Genomic DNA, 13,751 nt, shown 5'->3' on the forward strand with positions numbered 1-13,751 from the left:
AACACCCTCTCTCTCATGAAGTCCTTTGTTCTGCCTTCCTGGGCCAGGCCTGGCTGGACCCCAGGAGGGCAGAAACCTGGCTGAGGGGTTGGCAGCAGCAGCAGCTGCAGTGAAACGCCGGGAAAGGTAGTTTGGCAGTACCCGGGTCTGAGCTAGAGACTCAGGGGATCATGGAATTGTCTCCCCAATGCCAGAATGGCATTGGGGTGACAATTCCATGATCCTAGACATGTTACATGGCCATGTTCGGAGTTACCATTGTGACGCTATACATATGTCGTGACATATGTATAGTGCACACGTGTAATGGTGTCCCCGCACTCACAAAGTCCGGGGAATTTGCCCTGAACAATGTGGGAGCACCTTGGCTAGTGCCAGGGTGCCCACACACTAAGTAACTTAGCACCCAACCTTTACCGGGTAAAGGTTAGACATATAGGTGACTTATAAGTTACTTAAGTGCAGTGGTAAATGGCTGTGAAATAACGTGGACGTTATTTCACTCAGGCTGCACTGGCAGGCCTGTGTAAGAATTGTCAGATCTCCCTATGGGTGGCACAAGAAATGCTGCAGCCCATAGGGGTCTCCTGGAACCCCAATACCCTGGGTACCTCAGTACCATATACTAGGTGTAAGGAAATGCCTCCTTGGCATGGTTACCCCCTGACATTTTGCCTTTGCTGATGCTATGTTTTGAATTGAAAGTGTGCTGAGGCCTGCTAACCAGGCCCCAGCACCAGTGTTCTTTCCCTAACCTGTACTTTTGATTCCACAATTGGCACACCCTGGCATCCAGGTAAGTCCCTTGTAACTGGTACCCCTGGTACCAAGGGCCCTGATGCCAGGGAAGGTCTCTAAAGGGCTGCAGCATATCTTATGCCACCCTGGGGACCCCTCACTCAGCACAGACACACTGCTTGCCAGCTTGTGTGTGCTGGTGAGAACAAAACGAGTAAGTCGACATGGCACTCCCCTCAGGGTGCCATGCCAACCTCACATTGCCTATGCAGTATAGATAAGTCACCCCTCTAGTAGGCCTTACAGGCCTAAGGCAGGGTGCACTATACCATAGGTGAGGGCACCAGTGCATGAGTACTGTGCCCCTACAGTGTCTAAGCCAAACCTTAGACATTGTAAGTGCAGGGTAGCCATAAGAGTATGTGGTCTGGGAGTCTGTCAAACACGGACTCCACAGCACCATAATGGCTACACTGAAAACTGGGAAGTTTGGTATCAAACTTCTCAGCACACTAAATGCACACTGATGCCAGTGTACATTTTATTGTGAAATACACCCCAGAGGGCACCTCAGAGGTGCCCCCTGAAACCTTAACCGATTATCTGTGTAGGCTGAGTGGTTCCAGCAGCCTGCCACAACCGAGACATGTTGCTGGCCCCATGGGGAGAGTGCCTTTGTCACTCTGAGGCCAGTAACAAAGCCTGCACTGGGTGGAGATGCTAACACCTCCCCCAAGCAGGAGCTGTAACACCTGGCGGTGAGCCTCAAAGGCTTACCCCCTTTGTTCCAGCACCACAGGGCACTCCAGCTAGTGGAGTTGCCCGCCCCCTCCGGTCACGGCCCCACTTTTGGCGGCAAGGCCGGAGGAGATAATGAGAATAACAAGGAGGAGTTACTGGCCAGTCAGGACAGCCCCTAAGGTGTCCTGAGCTGAAGTGACTCTAACTTTTAGCAATCCTCCATCTTGCAGATGGAGGATTCCCCCAATAGGGATAGGAATGTGACCCCCTCCCCTTGGGAGGAGGCACAAAGAGGGTGTACCCACCCTCAGGGCTAGTAGCCATTAGCTACTAACCCCCCAGACCTAAACACGCCCTTAAATTTAGTATTTAAGGGCTTCCCTGAACCTAAGAATTTAGATTCCTGAAACTACAAGAAGAAGAGGACTGCTGAGCTGAAAGAGCCCTGCAGAAGAAGAAAAGAAGACACCAACTGCTTTGGCCCCAGACTTACCGGCCTGTCTCCTGCCTTCTAAAGAAACCTGCTCCAGCGACGCTTTCCAAAGGACCAGCGACCTCTGAATCCTCAGAGGACTGCCCTGCTTCAAGAAAGACAAGAAACTCCCGAGGACAGCGGCCCTGCTCCAAAAAGACTGCAACTTTGTTACAGAGGAGCAGATTTAAAGACCCCTGCAAATCCCCGCAAGAAGCGTGAGACTTGCAACACTGCACCCGGCGACCCCGACTCGACTGGTGGAGAACCAACACCTCAGGGAGGACCCTCCGGCGACTCCAAGACCGTGAGTAACCAAAGTTGTCCCCCCTGAGCCCCCACAGCGACGCCTGCAGAGGGAATCCCCAGGACCCCCCTGACCGCGACTGCCTGACTCTGAAATCCCGACGGCTGGAAAAGACCCTGCACCCGCAGCCCCCAGCACCTGAAGGAACGGAACTTCAGTGCAGGAGTGACCCCCAGGAGGCCCTCTCCCGTGCCCAGGTGGTGGCTACCCGGAGGAGCCCCCCCCCCTTGCCTGCCTGCATCGCTGAAGAGACCCCTTGGTCTCTCATTGAAAACCATTGAAAACCCGACGCGTGTTTGCACACTGCACCCGGCCGCCCCCGCGCTGCTGAGGGTGTACTTTTTGTGCTGACTTGTGTCCCCCCCGGTGCCCTACAAAACCCCCCTGGTCTGCCCTCCGAAGACGCGGGTACTTACCTGCTGGCAGACTGGAACCGGGGCACCCCCTTCTCTCCATTGAAGCCTATGTGTTTTGGGCACCTCTTTGACCTCTGCACCTGACCGGCCCTGAGCTGCTGGTGTGGTAACTTTGGGGTTGCTCTGAACCCCCAACGGTGGGCTACCTTGGACCCAAACCTGAGACTTGTAAGTGATTTACTTACCTGCTAAAACTAACAATAACTTACCTCCCCCAGGAACTGTGAAAATTGCACTGTGTCCACTTTTAAAACAGCTATTTGTGTTTTATGTGAAAAGTATATATGCTACTGTAATTATTCAAAGTTCCTAAAGTACTTACCTGCAATACCTTTCAAATGAGATATTACATGTAGAATTTGAACCTGTGGTTCTTAAAATAAACTAAGAAAATATATTTTTCTATAACTAAACCTATTGGCTGGATTTGTCTCTGAGTGTGTGTTCCTCATTTATTGCCTGTGTGTATGTACAACAAATGCTTAACACTACTCCTTTGATAAGCCTACTGCTTGACCACACTACCACAAAATAGAGCATTAGTATTATCTCTTTTTGCCACTATCTTACCTCTAAGGGGAACCCTTGGACTCTGTGCATACTATTCCTTACTTTGAAATAGTGCATACAGAGCCAACTTCCTACACTAGGGAATTATAAGGGTGTTCCAGTATGCCAATGTAAATTGGTGAAATTGGTCACTAGCCTGTTAGTGACAATTTGGAAAGAAAATGAGAGAGCATAACCACTGAGGTTCTGGATAGCAGAGCCTCAGTGAGACAGTTAGTCATAACACAGGTAACACATACAGGGCACACTTATGAGCACTGGGGCCCTGGCTTGCAGGGTCCCAGTGACACATACAACTAAAACAACATATATACAGTGAAATATGGGGGTAACATGCCAGGCAAGATAGTACTTTCCTACACAACCCCCCCCCCACAAACGAAGGACAATAAGACTAGCCATGACCTGATGAGTCTTCATTGTCTAAGTGGAAATATCTGGAGAGTCCATCTGCATTGGAGTGGGTACTCCCAGGTCTATGTTCCACTGTATAGTCCATTCCCTGTAGGGATATGGACCACCTCAACAATTTAGGGTTTTCACCTTTCATTTGTTTTAGCCAAAGTAGAGGTTTGTGGTCTGTCTGAACAATGAAGTGAGTGCCAAACAGGTATGGCCTCAACTTCTTCAGTGCCCAGACCACAGCAAAGGCCTCCCTCTCTATGGCAGACCAACGCTTTTCTCTAGGGGTCAACCTCCTGCTGATAAAAGCAACAGGTTGATCCTGGCCCTCAGAATTAAGTTGTGATAAGACTGCCCCTACCCCTAAATCAGATGCATCAGTTTGGACAATTAATTATTTGGAGTAACAGGGGCTTTTCAGGACAGATGCAGAGCACATGGCCTGCTTCAGCTCCTCAAAAGCTTTCTGACAGTTTGCTGTCTATAATACCTTTATAGGCATTTTCTTAGATGTGAGGTCATTAAGAGGGGCTGCTATAGAGCCATAGTTCTTTATGAACCTCCTGTAGTACCCAGTGAGGCCTAAAAAGGCTCTCACCTGAGTCTGAGTTGTAGGGGGAACCCAATCTATAATAGTTTGGATTTTCCCCTGAAGTGGTGCAATCTGTTCCCCACCTACAAGGTGTCCCAGATAAACCACTTTCCCCTGCCCTATCTGGCACTTTGAAGCCTTGATAGTGAGGCCTGCCTTCTGCAGGGCCTCTAAAACTTTCCATAGGTGGACCAGGTGATCATCCCAGCTGGAGCTAAAGACAGCTATATCATCTAGATATGCTGCACTAAAAGCTTCCAGCCCTTGCAGGACTGTGTTCACCAACCTTTGAAAAGTGACAGGTGCATTTTTCAATCTAAAAGGCATTACTGTGAATTGGTAATGGCCTCCAATGGTTGAAAATGCAGTTTTTGCTTTTGCATCCTCTGATAACTTGATCTGCCAATACCCTGCAGTCAAATCAAAGGTGCTTAGATACTTGGCAGATGCCAGTGCATCTATTAGCTCATCTGCCCTGGGTATAGGGTGAGCATCAGTTTTGGTTACCTGGTTGAGACCTCTGTAGTCAACACAAAATCTCATTTCCCTTTTACCATCTTTGGAATGAGGTTTTGGTACAAGTACCACAGGAGAGGCCCATGGACTTTCAGAGTGCTCAACCACTCCCAGTTCAAGCATTTTCTGCACCTCTTGTTTTATGCAGTCTCTGACACGGTCAGGCTGCCTATAGATCTTACTTTTGACAGGCAAGCTGTCTCCAGTATCTATAGTGTGCTCACACCAAGAAGTGGTGCCTGGCACAGTAGAAAAGAGTTCAGAAAACTGACCCAGGAGATTTATGCAGTGGTCTTTCTGCTCAGCAGTAAGACAATCTGCCAAAACTACACCTTCCACTAGAGCATCTTGTTCTGTGGAAGAGAAGAGATCAGGGAGAGGGTCACTCTCTTCTTCCTGTCCCTCATCTGTTACCATGAGCAGGGTGAGAGCAGCCCTGTCATAGTAGGGTTTCAGGCGATTGACATGGAGCACCCTAAGGGGACTCCTGGCAGTGCCTAAGTCAACTAAGTAGGTGACTTCACCCTTTTACTCAACAATAATGTGGGGACCACTCCATTTGTCTTGGAGTGCTCTTGGGGCCACAGGCTCCAAGACCCACACTTTCTGCCCTGGTTGGTACTGAACCAAAACAGCCTTCTGGTCATGCCATTGCTTTTGGAGCTCTTGGCTGGCCTGAAGGTTTTTACTGGCCTTTTTCATGTACTCAGCCATCCTAGATCTTAGGCCAAGTACATAGTCCACGATGTCTTGCTTTGGAGCTTTTAAAGGTTGTTCCCAACCCTCCTTCACAAGTGTTAGGGGACCTCTTACAGGGTGTCCAAATAGGAGTTCAAAGGGGCTGAAGCCCACTCCCTTTTGGGGTACCTCCCTGTAAGCAAAAAGGAGGCAAGGTAACAGGATATCCCATCTCCTGCGTAGTTTTTCAGGGAGTCCCATTATCATACCTTTGAGAGTTTTCTTAAATCTCTCAACCAGTCCATTTGTTTGTGGATGATAGGGTGTGGTGAACTTGTATGTAACACCACATTCCTTCCACATGGCCTTTAAGTAAGCAGACATGAAATTGCTTCCCCTGTCTGATACCACCTCTTTTGGGAAGCCCACCCTGGAAAAGATTCCCAGGAGGGCCTTGGCCACTGCAGGAGCTGTAGTGGTCCTTAGAGGAATTGCTTCAGGATATCTGGTGGCATGGTCCACTACCACCAAGATAAACCTATTGCCTGAAGCAGTAGGGGGGTCAAGGGGGCCAACTATGTCAACCCCTACCCTTTCAAAGGGAACCCCAACCACAGGCAGTGGAATAAGGGGTGCCTTTGGAGTGCCACCTGTCTTGCCACTGGCTTGACAGGTTTCACAAGACTTACAAAATTCCTTTGTGTCCTCCGACATTCTAGGCCAATGAAACAAGGGAACAAGCCTGTCCCAAGTTTTCATTTGCCCTAAATGTCCAGCTAAGGGAATGTCGTGGGCTAGAGTTAGGAGGAACTTTCTGTATTCCTGAGGAATCACCAATCTCCTGGCAGCTCCAGGTTTTGGATCCCTTGCTTCAGTATACAAAAGGTTATCCTCCCAGTAAACTCTGTGAGAGTCACAGACATCCCCATTTGCTTGTTTGACAGCTTGCTGCCTTAGACCCTCTAGTGTGGGACAGGTATGCTGTGCCACACTCAGCTCCTCCCTGGCAGGCCCCCCTTCACCCAAAAGCTCAGCAGTGTCTGCTTCCAGCTCCTCTGGTGTAGGTTCTGCACAGGGTGGAAATTGTTCTTCCTCAGAAGTTGAATCCACTGTAGAGGGAGGGATAGTAGGTTGTGTTTTACCTTTACTACCCCTAGCTTTAGGGAGAACTTGGTCCATTCTTCCAGGATCCAAGTCACCCTGTCCTTTGTGCTTTTTGTCCTGAGCCCTGGTTAAAGCAAAAATATGCCCTGGAATGCCCAGCATTGCTGCATGAGCCTCCAACTCCACTTCTGCCCAAGCTGATGTCTCTAAATCGTTCCCAAGTAGACAGTCTACAGGTAAATCTGAGGCAACCACAACTTTCTTTGGACCAGTAACCCCCCCCCCCCCAGTTGAGATTCACAACAGCCATGGGGTGGCTAAGAGTGTTGTTATGAGCATCGGTTACTTGGTACTGGTGACCAAGTAGGTGTTGTTCAGGGTGGACCAGTTTCTCTATTACCATTGTAACACTGGCACCTGTGTCCCTGTAGGCCTGAACCTCAAAGCCATTTATTAGGGGAAGTTGCTTGTACTTATCCATATTAAGGGGACAAGCAACCAAGGTGGCTAAATCAATAGCCCCCTCAGAGACTAGCACAGCCTCTGTGTTCTCCCTAACCAGACCAACCCCAACTAAATTACCAAAAGTGAGCCCAGCTACTCCCTTGGATTGGCTATTAGTAGGTTTTCTCCCACCACCACTGCTATTACTAGGGGCACTAGGTGTAGCAGCAGGGGTTGTAGTGGTAGGAGGCTTGGTGCTTTTCTTTGGGCAACTGGGATCAGTTGTCCAAAGGACTTTTATTTTACATAAATAGCACCATGGTTTCTTTTCTTTGTTTTGATTTGAAGAGGATTTGGGCCCACCACCCCCACCAGAGTGTTTTTGTGGGCCTGATGAAGACTCATTTTTAGATTTGTCCCCACCGTTGTCAGAAGACTTAGAATCCTTCTTCTTGCCATCCTTGTCACCCCCTGTATGAACTTTTCTGTTCACCCTTGTTCTGACCCATTTGTCTGCCTTCTTTCCCAATTCTTGGGGAGAGGTCAGATCAGAGTCTACCAGGTACTGGTGTAACAAATCAGACACACAATTATTAAGAATATGCTCTCTCAGGATTAGGTTATACAGGCTTTCATAGTCAGAAACTTTACTGCCATGTAACTACCCCTCCAAGGCCTTCACTGAATGGTCAACAAAGTCTACCCAGTCTTGTGAAGACTCCTTTTTGGTTTTTCTGAACTTCATCCTGTACTGTTCAGTGGTTAAGCCATAACCATCTAGGAGTGCATTCTTAAGAACTATAAAATTATTGGCATCACTTTCTTTAACAGTAAGGAGCCTATCCCTACCCTTTCCACTGAAAGATAGCCATAGGATAGCAGCCCACTGCCTTTGAGGGACTTCCTGTACTACACAGGCTCTCGCAAGTGCAGCAAACCACTTGTTAATGTCACCCCCCCTCCTTGTAAGGGGGAACTATCTTGTGCAGATTCCTAGAATCATGCTCTTTTGCAGGATGACTATTTGGAATACTGCTGCTGCCACCATGGGGTCCTAACCCCAACCTCTGTCTTTCTTTTTCTAAATCAAAGGACTGCCTATCTAAATCCAGCTGTTGCTTCTTGAGCTTCAGCCTGGATTCTTCCACTCTCAATCTATTGAGCTCCCTTTCTAACACTCTGTCATCAGGGTGGGTAGGTGGGGCATGCCTTGACACAGAAGTATGGTGAGAATGAACAGAGGGAGACCTGTCCTTAACAGATGGCACTACAGAAGTAACACTCCTACTATGATGAGAAGGAACACTTTTACTGTGATGTGAATTCACATCAGTACCAGCTATGCTAGGTGGCCTGCTAATGGGCAGGTTGGGAAGGTCCCCTTCTAAATCTTTTGCTAGGGGTGCCCCAGGGTCAGATTGGGAACCATCAGCTAATTTCTCAACAAAAGAGCCAACTAAGGTCTTATCTTGTTCAATGAGCATATTAACCAATAGTTCTCTAGAGGGATTCTTCCCTACCCCTAAACCTCTTTCAATGCAGAGACTCCTTGCTCCTTTCCAGCTAAGGTGATCATAAGCAAGTTTGGACAGATCAACAATTTGACCTGTGCCAGACATTATAGAAAGTGTTTAAGGGACAGAAAAAGAAAGAAAAAGTTTTTAGAACTTTTTAAAGAACAGGAAAAAAAACTTTTTAGACTTTTTAAGAACTTTTTGAAAGTTTAGAGGTACTTTTCAGCACTTAGCAAGAAGTGAGAGAAGAAAAGCAAAACTTTTTGGTTAGGTGTACATACACTGAACTTGTTTTGTATATTTTTCTCTTATGAAAAGTACAATATGACAAAGTGGTAAGTAGTTGCAAGTACTTATCTCACCGCTGCACAACCAATGTAGGAGGCTGGACTGGCTTGTAGTGGGTACCAAGGGGTACTTACACCTTGCACCAGGCCCAGGTATCCCTTATTAGTGTAGAGGGGTGTCTAGCAGCTTAGGCTGATAGAAAAGGTAGCTTAGCAGAGCAGCTTAGGCTGAACTAGGAGACGAGTGAAGCTCCTACAGTACCACTAGTGTCATATGCACAATATCATAAGAAAACACAATACACAGATATACTAAAAATAAAGGTACTTTATTTTTATGACAATATGCCAAAGTATCTCAGTGAGAACCCTCAGTATGAGGATAGCAAATATACACAAGATATATGTACACAATACCAAAATATGCAGTAATAGCAATAGAAAACAGTGCAAACAATGTATAGTCACAATAAAATGCAATGGGGGCACATAGGGATAGGGGCAACACAAACCATATACTCTAGAAGTGGAATGCGAACCACGAATGGACCCCAAACCTATGTGACCTTGTAGAGGGTCGCTGGGACTGTAAGAAAACAGTGAGGGTTAGAAAAATAGCCCACCCCAAGACCCTGAAAAGTGGGTGCAAAGTGCACCTAAGTTCCCCAAAGAGCACAGAAGTCGTGATAGGGGAATTCTGCAGGAAAGACCAACACCAGCAATGCAACAATGATGGATTTCCAGACGAGAGTACCTGTGGAACAAGGAGACCAAGTCCAAAAGTCACGATCAAGTCGGGAGTGGGCAGATGCCCAGGAAATGCCAGCTGTGGGTGCAAAGAAGCTGCCACCGGATGGTAGAAGCTATGGATTCTGCAAGAACGACAAGAGCTAAAAACTTCCCCTTTGGAGGATGGATGTCCCACGTTGTGAAGAGTCGTGCAGAAGTGTTTTCGTGCAGAAAGACTGCAAACAAGCCTTGCTACCTGCAAGGGTCGCGGTTAGGGTTTTTGGATGCTGCTGTGGCCCAGGAGGGACCAGGATGTCGCCAATTGCGTGAGAAAAACAGAGGGGGTGTCCAGCAAGACAAAGAGCCCACTCAGAAGCAAGCAACACCCAGAGAAGAGCCGGAACAGGCACTACGAAGTGGAGTGAACCGGAGCTCACCCGCAGTTACACAAGAGGGTCCCACGATGCCGGAGGACAACTCAGGAGGTCGTGCAATGCAGGTTAGAGTGCCAGGGACCCAGGCTTGGCTGTGCACAAAGGAAATCCTGGAAGAGTGCACAGGAGCCGGAGTAGCTGCAAAACACGCGGTTCCCAGCAATGCAGTCTAGCGTGGGGAGGCAAGGACTTACCTCCACCAAACTTGGACTGAAGAGTCACTGGACTGTGGGAGTCACTTGGACAGAGTTGCTGAGTTCCAGGGACCTCGCTCATCGTGCTGAGAGGAGACCCACAGGACCGGTGATGCAGTTCTTTGGTGCCTGCGGTTGCAGGGGGAAGATTCCGTCGACCCACGGGAGATTTCTTCGGAGCTTCTAGTGCAGAGAGGAGGCAGACTACCCCCACAGCATGCACCACCAGGAAAACAGTCGAGAAGGCGGCAGGATCAGCGTTACAAGGTCGCAGTAGTCATCTTTGCTACTTTGTTGCAGTTTTGCAGGCTTCCAGCGCGGTCAGCAGTTGATTCCTTGGCAGAAGGTGAAGAGAGAGATGCAGAGGAACTCTGATGAGCTCTTGCATTCATTATCTAAAGAATTCCCCAAAGCAGAGACCCTAAATAGCCAGAAAAGGAGGTTTGGCTACTTAGGAGAGAGGATAGGCTAGCAACACCTGAAGGAGCCTATCAGAAGGAGTCTCTGACGTCACCTGCTGGCACTGGCCACTCAGAGCAGTCCAGTGTGCCAGCAGCACCTCTGTTTCCAAGATGGCAGAGGTCTGGAGCACACTGGAGGAGCTCTGGGCACCTCCCAGGGGAGGTGCAGGTCAGGGGAGTGGTCACTCCCCTTTCCTTTGTCCAGTTTCGCGCCAGAGCAGGGCTGGGGGATCCCTGAACCGGTGAAGACTGGCTTATGCAGAAATGGGCACCATCTGTGCCCATGAAAGCATTTCCAGAGGCTGGGGGAGGCTACTCCTCCCCAGCCCTAACACCTTTTTCCAAAGGGAGAGGGTGTAACACCCTCTCTCTGAGGAAGTCCTTTGTTCTGCCTTCCTGGGCCAGGCCTGGCTGGACCCCAGGAGGGCAGAAACCTGGCTGAGGGGTTGGCAGCAGCAGCAGCTGCAGTGAAACCCCGGGAAAGGTAGTTTGGCAGTACCCGGGTCTGAGCTAGAGACTCGGGGGATCATGGAATTGTCTCCCCTATGCCAGAATGGCATTGGGGTGACAATTCCATGATCCTAGACATGTTACATGGCCATGTTCGGAGTTACCATTGTGACGCTATACATATGTTGTGACATATGTATAGTGCACGCGTGTAATGGTGTCCCCGCACTCACAAAGTCCGGGGAATTTGCCCTGAACAATGTGGGAGCACCTTGGCTAGTGCCAGGGTGCCCACACACTAAGTAACTTAGCACCCAACCTTTACCAGGTAAAAGTTAGACATATAGGTGACTTATAAGTTACTTAAGTGCAGTGGTAAATGGCTGTGAAATAACGTGGATGTTATTTCACTCAGGCTGCACTGGCAGGCCTGTGTAAGAATTGTCAGATCTCCCTATGGGTGGCACAAGAAGTGCTGCAGCCCATAGGGGTCTCCTGGAACCCCAATACCCTGGGTACCTCAGTACCATATACTAGGGAATTATAAGGGTGTTCCAGTATGCCAATGTAAATTGGTGAAATTGGTCACTAGCCTGTTAGTGACAATTTGGAAAGAAAATGAGAGAGCATAACCACTGAGGTTCTGGATAGCAGAGCCTCAGTGAGACAGTTAGTCATAACACAAGTAACACATACAGGGCACACTTATGAGCACTGGGGCCCTGGCTTGCAGGGTCCCAGTGACACATACAACTAAAACAACATATATACAGTGAAATATGGGGGTAACATGCCAGGCAAGATGGTACTTTCCTACACAGGCCCATTGCTATCTATTGTGATTTTCACTATTTGCAGTGTTTTCTAACTGTTTTTACAGCTGTTACTGCATTATAGTGTATATACTGTGCTTGCCTCCTAAGGGAGTATAGTTTCTCAGGTATTTTTGGCATTTTTGTCACCAAAATAAAGTACCTTTATTTTTGTAACACTGAGGGGGTGATTCTAAGTCCGGCGGGCGGCGGAGGCCGCCCGCCAGACTTCCCCCACCAAAATACCGCTCCGCGGTCAAAAGACCGCTGAGGGTATTTTGGGATTTGCCCTGGGCTGGCGGGCGGCCGCCAAAAGGCCGCCCGCCAGCCCAGGGCAAATCAACCTTCCCACGAGGACGCCGGCTCAGAATTGAGCCGGCGTAGTGGGAAGGTGCGACGGGTGCAGTGGCACCCGTCGCGTATTTCAGTGTCTGCATAGCAGACACTGAAATACTTTGTGGGGCCCTCTTACGGGGGCCCCTGCAGTGCCCATGCCATTGGCATGGGCACTGCAGGGGCCCCCAGGGGCCCCGCGGCACCCCCTACCGCCATCCTGTTCCTGGCGGGAGACCCGCCAGGAACAGGATGGCGGTAGGGGGTGTCAGAATCCCCATGGCGGCGGAGCGCGCTCCGCCGCCATGGAGGATTCTGCAGGGCAGCGGGAAACCGGCGGGAGACCGCCGGTTTCCCGCATCTGACCGCGGCCGAACCGCCGCGGTCAGAATGCCCTGCGGGGCACCGCCGGTCTGTCGGCGGTGCTCCCGCCGACCCTGGCCCCGGCGGTCTCTGACCGCCGGGGTCAGAATGACCCCCTGAGTATTTTCTTTCATGTGTGTAAGTACTTTGTGACTACAGTGGTCTTGCATGAGCTTTGCATGACTCCTAGTTAGTCCTCGGCTGCTCGCCCACACTAACCCTAGAGTGCCTGGCTTCTAGACACTGACTACATTTCACTAATAAAGGATAACTGGACCTGGTATAAGGTGTACGTACCTTTGGTACCCACTATAAACCAGGCCAGCCTCCTTCACTCATGTACAGATGATGTCTTTATGCCACAGACAAACCTTGAATTTAGCAGGGCAGAATACCTGGAGAAAGAAATATCTGATCACTCCTCGCTTCTTGTCACATAAGCTATACAGAAAAAATGGGGGATTGGGAAATGGGGAATTGCAACCTGGCATTTGACTATCCAGAGGGGACCGAACAATTAGAAGGACCAGCGGAGACATACTTCTCAGAAAACACTAGAACAATACAGAGTGCAGAAACATTATGGAGGGATATAAGGCTACAATAAGAGGGGAAATCATATTAGGGGAAGTAGGAAGTAAGAGAGAATGGGAACAACAGATTACTGGCATTGAACAGGAACTCCTAAAATTAGAAAACAAATATATCCTGCACCCCACTGAAGAAAAGATCAGGTAAATATGGACAAAAAGGAGAAGAAGCCAAGCATTCACAATCAGTGAGGTAAAACCTCCTATCTGACCAAGCAAAAAGGCTATCTGAGACAGTTGACAAAGCAGGCACACTTTTAACCTGGCTGAATAGTCAGGAAGAGGACCAAAGACATGTCAGGGAAATGTTGACTCCAGATTCCCGTAGAGTAACGGGAGATCTGAAAAGTGCAGAAGCCGTTGCAGAACACTTACACCACTTTTATATATCACAGCTGATAAGGCACCCTATAGACCTGATGCACTTCATTAGGGAACTAGAAAAACATATTGAGGAAGCACTAACACTACTAAAGCAAGGTAAAACACCATGCTCAAATGGGCTTCCATCAGAGTTTTTCTAAAATATGACAAGAATAGTGATTTAACCATTACATGACATACACTCAGGCATACCACAACAGCAAATTGTTGGCAAACTTAA

Source organism: Pleurodeles waltl, chromosome 4_1, assembly GCF_031143425.1.
Source record: "Pleurodeles waltl isolate 20211129_DDA chromosome 4_1, aPleWal1.hap1.20221129, whole genome shotgun sequence".
NCBI classification, from domain to species: Eukaryota; Metazoa; Chordata; class Amphibia; order Caudata; family Salamandridae; genus Pleurodeles; species Pleurodeles waltl.